Genomic DNA, 8,559 nt, shown 5'->3' with positions numbered 1-8,559 from the left:
CTAAATTGGAATATTTAGGGGGATGGTTCAGCAAGTACTTGTTTACGTTGGACTTGAATACAATCAGATTGTAGTCAGTTAGAAAGCAGGAAAACGGAAGAGGGTTCGACAGGCGTGCAGATCTAAGAAAAAAGATTTATTCATGGAATCAAAATTTAGGTTTAGGCACGGATAAAGAGTGGGAAATTATTGATAGTGATTTTGGCTAGACGAGTGTTTTTCGTGAAAGATTGGCGAGGGGGAACCATAGATTGAAGCTCAGACGAGCACTTGCCATGAAAATAACGATAAACCAAAGACAGGCTCGCAACATCTCTTCTGTGGGAAAGAGGTTGCTGGGAAAAGAAAAGCGCATCCCCCTACTAAGCTACGAAGTTTATTTTGAACTATGTCAAGGCAGGATAAGCTGCTTCTAGCAGCTCCTGTCCAGATGTGGCAACAGTATTCCGTCATCGGATGCAAAGACAGTTGTAAAGGAACAATAGAAATTCGACTCAGTTTTTTAGTTGAAATAAAAGGCATTTATTCATGGTACTTTTCAAACTATGCCTGCATCTTGATTTTACAAGTCTCTTTGTTCGCCATGTGGATTACAAAAGATTGCCGTGTCAACCACGTGCGTTTTCTGCTCCCACGTCAACATGTTTTCTTGTTCTGTCGTTATACTCTCATAACGGCTTGTCTTTGCCTCTGCTGTACCACCACGTGCTTTTTTAAGATCTCTTTTTCTTTCACTACTATATCTGCAGCTCTCACCATGCTACGCGGTCGTCCGACCATTTTATTTTTCAAAGTTTGGATTGCATCTTGCCTTAAAAGTTTCTCTTGCACTAGGATGTTCTTCCAAGTCATTCGACATATCGTCCCCTTTGTTACTCCGCTTTTCTTTTTCTTCTCTTCCTCCGCTGTGACGTCACCTCGTGCACCGGCTTGACCATTGGCATAGTTTCATATCACTGTTGCTACATAGGCGGCACCGACTCTTTTAGACAACCTGTCAGACGAGTTAATCCTCGGATCCAAGTATTATGAATTATGAGATGGCAGGTGTAGGGATATTATAGAACTAATTTCCCTCGCGTAAGGATTATAAGTATTTGGCGTATAAACACACGAACACAGTCATTAGATTTTCAATCTTAACAGCATGCCATTACGAATGTATTTAATGTTATCATGTGTGTATATTAGTTATGGTAAGGTTCCGGTATTGTTCCCGATTCCGCTACAAATACCGATTTTGTACTAAATTTCCGATTTCGATACAATTACCGATTTCGGTTCCGATACTTTTTATTTTTCTTACTACAGAGTTGTTTTTGTATATTGTATTGTATGTCTTGTATTGTATATTGTATTGTATGTATGTAGGTATATTGTATTGTATGTACGTAGGTATATTGTAGTGTATGTATGTAGGTATATTGTATTTTATGTATGTAGGTATATTGTATTTTATGTATGTAGGTATATTGTATTGTATGTATGTAGGTATATTGTATTGTATTTATGTAGGTATATTGTATTGTATTTATGTAGGTATATTGTATTTTATGTATGTAGGTATATTGTAGTGTATGTATGTAGGTATATTGTATTGTATGTATGTAGGTATATTGTATTGTATTTATGTAGGTATATTGTATTGTATGTATGTAGGTATATTGTATTGTATTTATGTAGGTATATTGTATTGTATGTATGTAGGTATATTGTATGTATGTAGGTATATTGTATTGTATTTATGTAGGTATATTGTATTTTATGTATGTAGGTATATTGTATTGTATTTATGTAGGCATATTGTATTGTATTTATGTAGGTATATTGTATTTTATGTATGTAGGTATATTGTATTGTATGTATGTAGGTACATTGTATTGTATGCATGTAGGTATATTGTATTTTATGTATGTAGGTATATTGTATTGCATGTATGTAGGTATATTGTATTGCATGTATGTGTGTATATTGTATTGTATGTATGTAGGTATATTGTATTGTATTTATGTAGGTATATTGTATTTTATGTATGTGGGTATATTGTATTTTATGTATGTAGGTATATTGTATTGTATGTATGTAGGTACATTGTATTGTATGCATGTAGGTATATTGTATTGCATGTATGTAGGTATATTGTACTGTATGTATGTAGGTATATTGTATTGTATGTATGTAGGTATATTGTATTGTATTTATGTAGGCATATTGTATTTTATGTATGTAGGTATATTGTATTGTATGTATGTATGTATATTGTATTGTATTTATGTAGGTATATTGTATAGTATTTATGTAGGTATATTGTATTGCATGTATGTAGGTATATGGTATTTTATGTATGTGTGTATATTGTATTGTATGTATGTAGGTATATTGTATTGAATGTATGTAGGTATATTGTATTGTATGTATGTAGGTATATTGTATTGTATGTATGTAGGTATATTGTATTGTATTGTATGTATGTAGGTATATTGTATTGTATTTATGTAGGTATATTGTATTGAATGTATGTAGGTATATTGTATTGTATGTATGTAGGTATATTGTATTTTATGTATGTAGGTATATTGTATTGTATGTATGTAGGTATATTGTATTGTATGCATGTAGGTATATTGTATTGTATGTATGTAGGTATATTGTATTGCATGTATGTAGGTATATTGTATTGTATGTATGTAGGTATATTGCATTGTATTTATGTATGTAGGTATATTGTATTGTATTTATGTAGGTATATTGTATAGTATTTATGTAGGTATATTGTATTGCATGCATGTAGGTATATTGTATTTTATTTATGTAGGTATATTGTATTGTATGTATGTAGGTATATTGTATTGTATTGTATGTATGTAGGTATATTGTATTGTATTTATGTAGGTATATTGTATTTTATGTATGTAGGTATATTGTATTGTATGTATGTACGTATATTGTATTGTATTTATGTAGGTATATTGTATAGTATTTATGTAGGTATATTGCATTGCATGCATGTAGGTATATTGTACTGTAGGTATGTTGGTATATTGTATTGTATGTATGTAGGTATATTGTATTGTATTTATTTAGGTATATTGTATAGTATGTATGTAGGTATATTGTATTGCATGTATGTAGGTATATTGTACTGTATGTATGTAGGATAATTGTATTGTATGTATGTAGGTATATTGTATTGTATGTATGTAGGTATATTGTATTGTATGTATGTAGGTATATTGTATTGTATGTGTGTAGGTATGTTATATTATATTTATGTAGGTATATTGTATTGCATGTATGTAGGTATATTGTACTGTATGTATGTAGGATAATTGTATTGTATGTATGTAGGTATATTGTATTGTATGTATGTAGGTATATTGTATTGTATGTATGTAGGTATATTGTATTGTATGTATGTAGGTATATTGTATTGTATGTATGTAGGTATATTGTAGTGCTTGTATGTAGGTATATTGTACTGTATGTATGTAGGTATATTGTATAGCATTTATGTAGGTATATTGTATTTTATGTATGTAGGTATAGTGTATTGTATTTATGTAGGTATATTGTATTGTATGTATAGTGTATTGTATTTATGTAGGTATATTGTATTGTATGTATGTAGGTATATTTTATTGTATTTATGTAGGTATATTGTATTGTATGTATGTAGGTATATTGTATTGTATTTATGTTGGTATATTGTATTGTATGTTTGTATATTGGGGGTCGGATTCCCGCATGCATCTATGAAATATGTGCATATGCTTTTGCAAATGTAAAATAAACTCATGACCTATAGATGCTATTTTACTGGTCATTTAAAATCAGTAGATATTTATCATTTCATGAACTGTGGAAATTAAGTTTTAAACAAAAGAAAAAAAAGAAATAAAAACAATTAAAAGAATCGTTTCTAGCATCGGAAAATTGGCACAATTTTTTTTTCTGATTCTGATAATGATTCTGATACAATAAAAAGGATTCAGAGCACGTACAGCACTTGGTAGTGAAATGTCTTTTCGATTCCTGGGTCCGATTATGATTAATTGTCCAAACATTAGTATATATCAGGTTAAAAGTTCTGTCCGAATTTATGAATAAAGGAAAAAGTGACCAACTGTTACACTCTTTAAAAGATTTAATCATCAATATATTTTTTCTGATTATCTATGACTTCCTTCAATCTATTAACAAACTTATCAATTCCATCATTGTAAAATACTTTTGGCTTTGATTCGAAGAACTCACAAGTGCCAGTTTCACCATCTTTCTGCATTACAAAAGCTGTTCCTTCCAAATGATTTTGTAAGCCACGAAACAAATGGTAGTCTGAAGGATCAAGGTTAGGAGAATAGGGTGGATGAGGAATTTCCTCTCAACTAAGTTCTTCGATCTTGTTGTGTTGGGTCGTGCATTGTCCTGATGAAACACCACGCCTTTTCGATTCACTAAATCACCATTTCGCCTCAAAACTTGGTTCAAATGCTCAAATTGCTAAGAGTAGATTTAAGCATTAATTGTTGCATTAGGTTGTAACAATTCAAAGTGGATTACTTCTTTGGCAATCTCACCATATTGAAAGAAGACACTAAGTTCTCTTTCCGGCTGTGACTGAGGTCTTCCCCCTTTACCAAGCCATTGTCTACGACACTTAACATTTCGGGTCCTGTCGGTGGGGCATTAGAATATGCCGACTGCCCCCCTGCAGAGGGTAAAAGTCCCTCAATGGGGGTCATGGATATGACCTTAAACTATATCCAGTGGTGAGGCCCCAGCTTGTGGGCTTTGGGGAGTGTGGAGCCACCCTTTAATTACCATTGCTCCCAGGTCCACTCTGACCCGGAGTGGTAGTACCTGTTAGGGTCCCAACTATGGGTTAAATAGAAAACGACGTGAAAACAACAAATATATTCTATTAAAAAAATTTTCTTCGAAATCTTTGGATTCGGCATTAAATAACCCGAAAAGGGTTGATATGCCGTAAAACAAAAACAACCAACCAACCAACCTAACATTTCGACTCCACAACTTGACACTCTGTTGTCAAAATTTCCAAATCCAAAACTCGACACACTGTTGTCAAAATATCCAACTCCACAACTCGACACTCTGTTTTTAAAACTTCCAACTCTAAAAACCCGACACTCTTGTCAAAACTTCCAACTCAACAACTCGACACTCATTCAAGCTGACTTTCACATGACTAAGTACGTAACACAACTTCTTCCAGCTGGTCCCCTATTCGTTTCACGTCCGGTTTATTCTCCTGTCTCATTTGCATAGACACAGCGACGATCAGCATCGATCATGTGACCGTCAACTCTAAAACCAACTGGGTGTCGCCATCTTAGTCTTTCTTAGCTTTTTTTTTTTTTTTTGGTTACACACAATCGGACACTTGAAGTAAACACACTTGCTAGCCAAATAAGTTACGATTTTCCTTATATTTATTTAAATTTGTAAATCGTTATTTTTAAATAGGGAGGAATTAGCCTCCAATTAAAACGATAAAGCCAAATAGACCCCAACAAAAATACTCAGAAACGTTTTATTTGCGTAAAAAGAATGTACATACTTAGTTTAGAACAACGATTTTTAAATATAGAAGACTGTTTTGACAAGTTCAAGTAGAATATGAACAAACATCTCGCTGCTCAACTCCCTACATAGTGTGTCTGCAAACTTGGTTAAAAATAGTAGCCCGTTACGTCTAAATGGCACTGTGGCTTGTTTGGGGTGAAAAGCCAGCTAAAAACATGAAGTAAAATATCTATTTTAAAGTATAATGCACAAGTTCAAGTGTAACGTGAACAGGGATCTCGCTACTCAACTCCCTGCATAGTGTCTCTGTGAACTTCGTCAAAAGTCCAAATGGCACTGTGGCTTGTTTGGAGTGAAAAGACAGTAAAAACATGAATGTGTTAGTTTAAATTATAGAGCAAGTTAAAAAAAAAAAAACGATAAATATCTATTTCATTATTGTTGTCAGAAATCAATCTGATTAAATTGTTTCCTATAAAATTCATTTTTGAGAGTTCCCTATATCCCCATAAAGCAACCATTCGCTCATACATGGAGTATTGTTGCTACATGTAGCGACTTCCGGGTTATAACCAAATACGCCCTCACTGTTTGTCAAACTCCTGTCTCTGTTACATCACCCCAGTGTTGCATCCTTGCGCTTCTTTTCCAAGTTCTTGCACGGAATGTGCTCCAACGAACTTTGTGCACTTATATCACGACCTATTGGACTCTCTGCAGAATATCAATCCTTTTCATGTACCTAGATAATAGAGCATAATCACATTGATATACCGATCCCCATTAGATCATCACTACACTTAAGCGACGTTGAGCCTGGCCAGTACAAAAATGGGTGACCATTTGGGAATTCCAGGTGCAGTGTGTGCACATTGTGTGCATTTGGGAATTCCAGGTGCAGTGTGTGACATTGTTTCCAGTCGTTCTGAACTTCTCTTTGCCACAGGACACAAGCAGTGCCGATTCAGGAGAGGTATGGCTTGAGATTGCTCAACCCTTGCCTCCTAAGTCCACGTGCAGCTACCCCTACAGGGATTATCCATTGTTTTTCAAGACTGCACAGAAGCGATGATGATGATGATGATGATGACGACGATGATGATGATGATAATGATGACGACGATGATGATGATGTAGATGCCAGCAATTCTACTCTAATCGCTTCTTCATGGGATCGTTTGCATTTGAAATCCTCCGCTGCTTCCTGGGTCCCTGACCCACCCATCCCGTGGGGGCACTGCATTAGCTGGTGCAACGTGTCTTCGGCATGAACAGCTTGGCGGCGCCCAATTCCCTCCAGGATTCAGCAACTGGTAGTGAGAAATGGTCACCCAGTTTAGCACTGACCAGGCTCGACGTTTTCAACTTTATTTTGTACTTGGAGGGGGGGGGGGTTGATTAACCTCTTAGCATGTCTTCGACACTCGCTCGAGGATAAGGGTTAATGAGTGTCAGATGGTCGGTGAGAACACACCGTTATGATCAGTAAAGGGAGAACTTGGATAGTGTTCGGTTATTTAAGAGGACGGCTCCACATGAACTTGTTTACATTAGACTTGAAAACGGCCATGTTATAGTCAGCTGGGAAGCAGCCTCGCTGTCACGGACAACTCTTGTAGCGATATGATTGTGTCGTATACTAACATGTAGTAAGGAGGACATTGTAGTTTGTTTGAAACATTGTGTGCAGTGTAAAAAGGATGTTTGAATTTTCGGGATTAAAATGACATTATCACGGATGACGTTAGAAAATGATATGTTCTGTCTGATATATTTTTCGTCGGCCGTTATTGGAACAAAGGCACATGATGCCAAATCGATTTTGATTTAATTTTTTCAGTTCAACTTTTTAACGCATGTGTGTGTGCAGTCAGCACCAACCTTATTCAGGGTGTAACCGGCTTCCTCCAAAGGAGGAAGTTTCATGGGATTATGAAATTCACAAGCGGTCCCCAGTCGTATGTATATACCCGTTAGGGGAGATGACGACGTTAGGTTTTTGCAACTTTTTGCAGCGAGGTGTCGATGTCTTCCTACATACAGCACCTGGACCTCCCAAATTGGTCACCCATTTTAGTAATGACCAGGCTCAACGTTGCTTAACTTCGGTGATCTGACGGGAACCGGTGTGTCAACGTGATTATGCCGTATCTTTTTAACGCATGCATGTGCATATAAGTATTTTTTTATTTATTTGTTATTTTCTTCATTTATCATTAGTTCACTCCAATAAAGGCCGACTTAAGAGAAAAAAATATAAGACCAAACGGTGCATCTACACTATTGGGACGAGACTCTGTAGTCGATAAATGGAGTTTTCAGATTTAAAAAAATGGTTTCAACTGATTTTTTGTCAATTCTAATAAATTACAATGTTAGCTTTCAAATTAGGCAGTTGAAATTACCTGAATATTACTGAATTATTAAATAAAAACAACTTTAATCATGTTAGCAAGTGAAAAATTGCCGCCATCTTGTTTAATTCAAACGGACAATTACCTTCATTTTGAACTTTCCTGTGTTTTACAATCGTTTTCATAAAATTCTATTTTTTATTTCTTTTTAATAAAATTTTTTTTCTACCATATAAACGTTCGTAATTTTTTTTATAAACATCTTTGAAATACGAGAAATACGTTGATAACTTTGTTTTCCTGTGAAATTCAGTTTTACGATTTCCGAAAATATCGTCCCAATTCTGTAGAAGCGCCGATCAAACATATCTTTTTCTAATGTCATCCTTGGCAAGGGGATTTTAATGTCGAAGATTCGGATTCCACGCTACATCCAACAGGTAATAAAGAAAATTATTTTTAAAAAAATTGTTATTCAATATTTTCAAATACTTTTAAAAGCATTAAACGGCGGAAAAAAATACATTGTATTGCCTTAAAAAAACATCTTTTAATAACATTTAATAAGTTAAATGTAATGTGAACAAACATCTTCATGCTCAACTTCGATGTTTTTCTTTCTGCTAATATAGTCACGTGATAGTCCGAACATTTTTTT

The 8,559-nt window shown here is 34.6% G+C and overlaps 1 pseudogene; it reads right to left on the bottom strand.

The window, feature by feature from the left end:
- Positions 1-7,581: 7,581 nt before the first annotated feature.
- On the bottom strand, positions 7,582-7,700 carry LOC145260780 (5S ribosomal RNA; annotated as a pseudogene).
- Positions 7,701-8,559: the final 859 nt, after the last annotated feature.

This window comes from Euprymna scolopes, chromosome 36, assembly GCF_053919585.1.
Source record: "Euprymna scolopes isolate OS-2025 chromosome 36, ASM5391958v1, whole genome shotgun sequence".
Classification (NCBI taxonomy): Eukaryota; Metazoa; Mollusca; class Cephalopoda; order Sepiida; family Sepiolidae; genus Euprymna; species Euprymna scolopes.
Note: the sequence above shows the minus strand (reverse complement) of the source record. Positions and strands in the feature narration are given on the sequence as shown.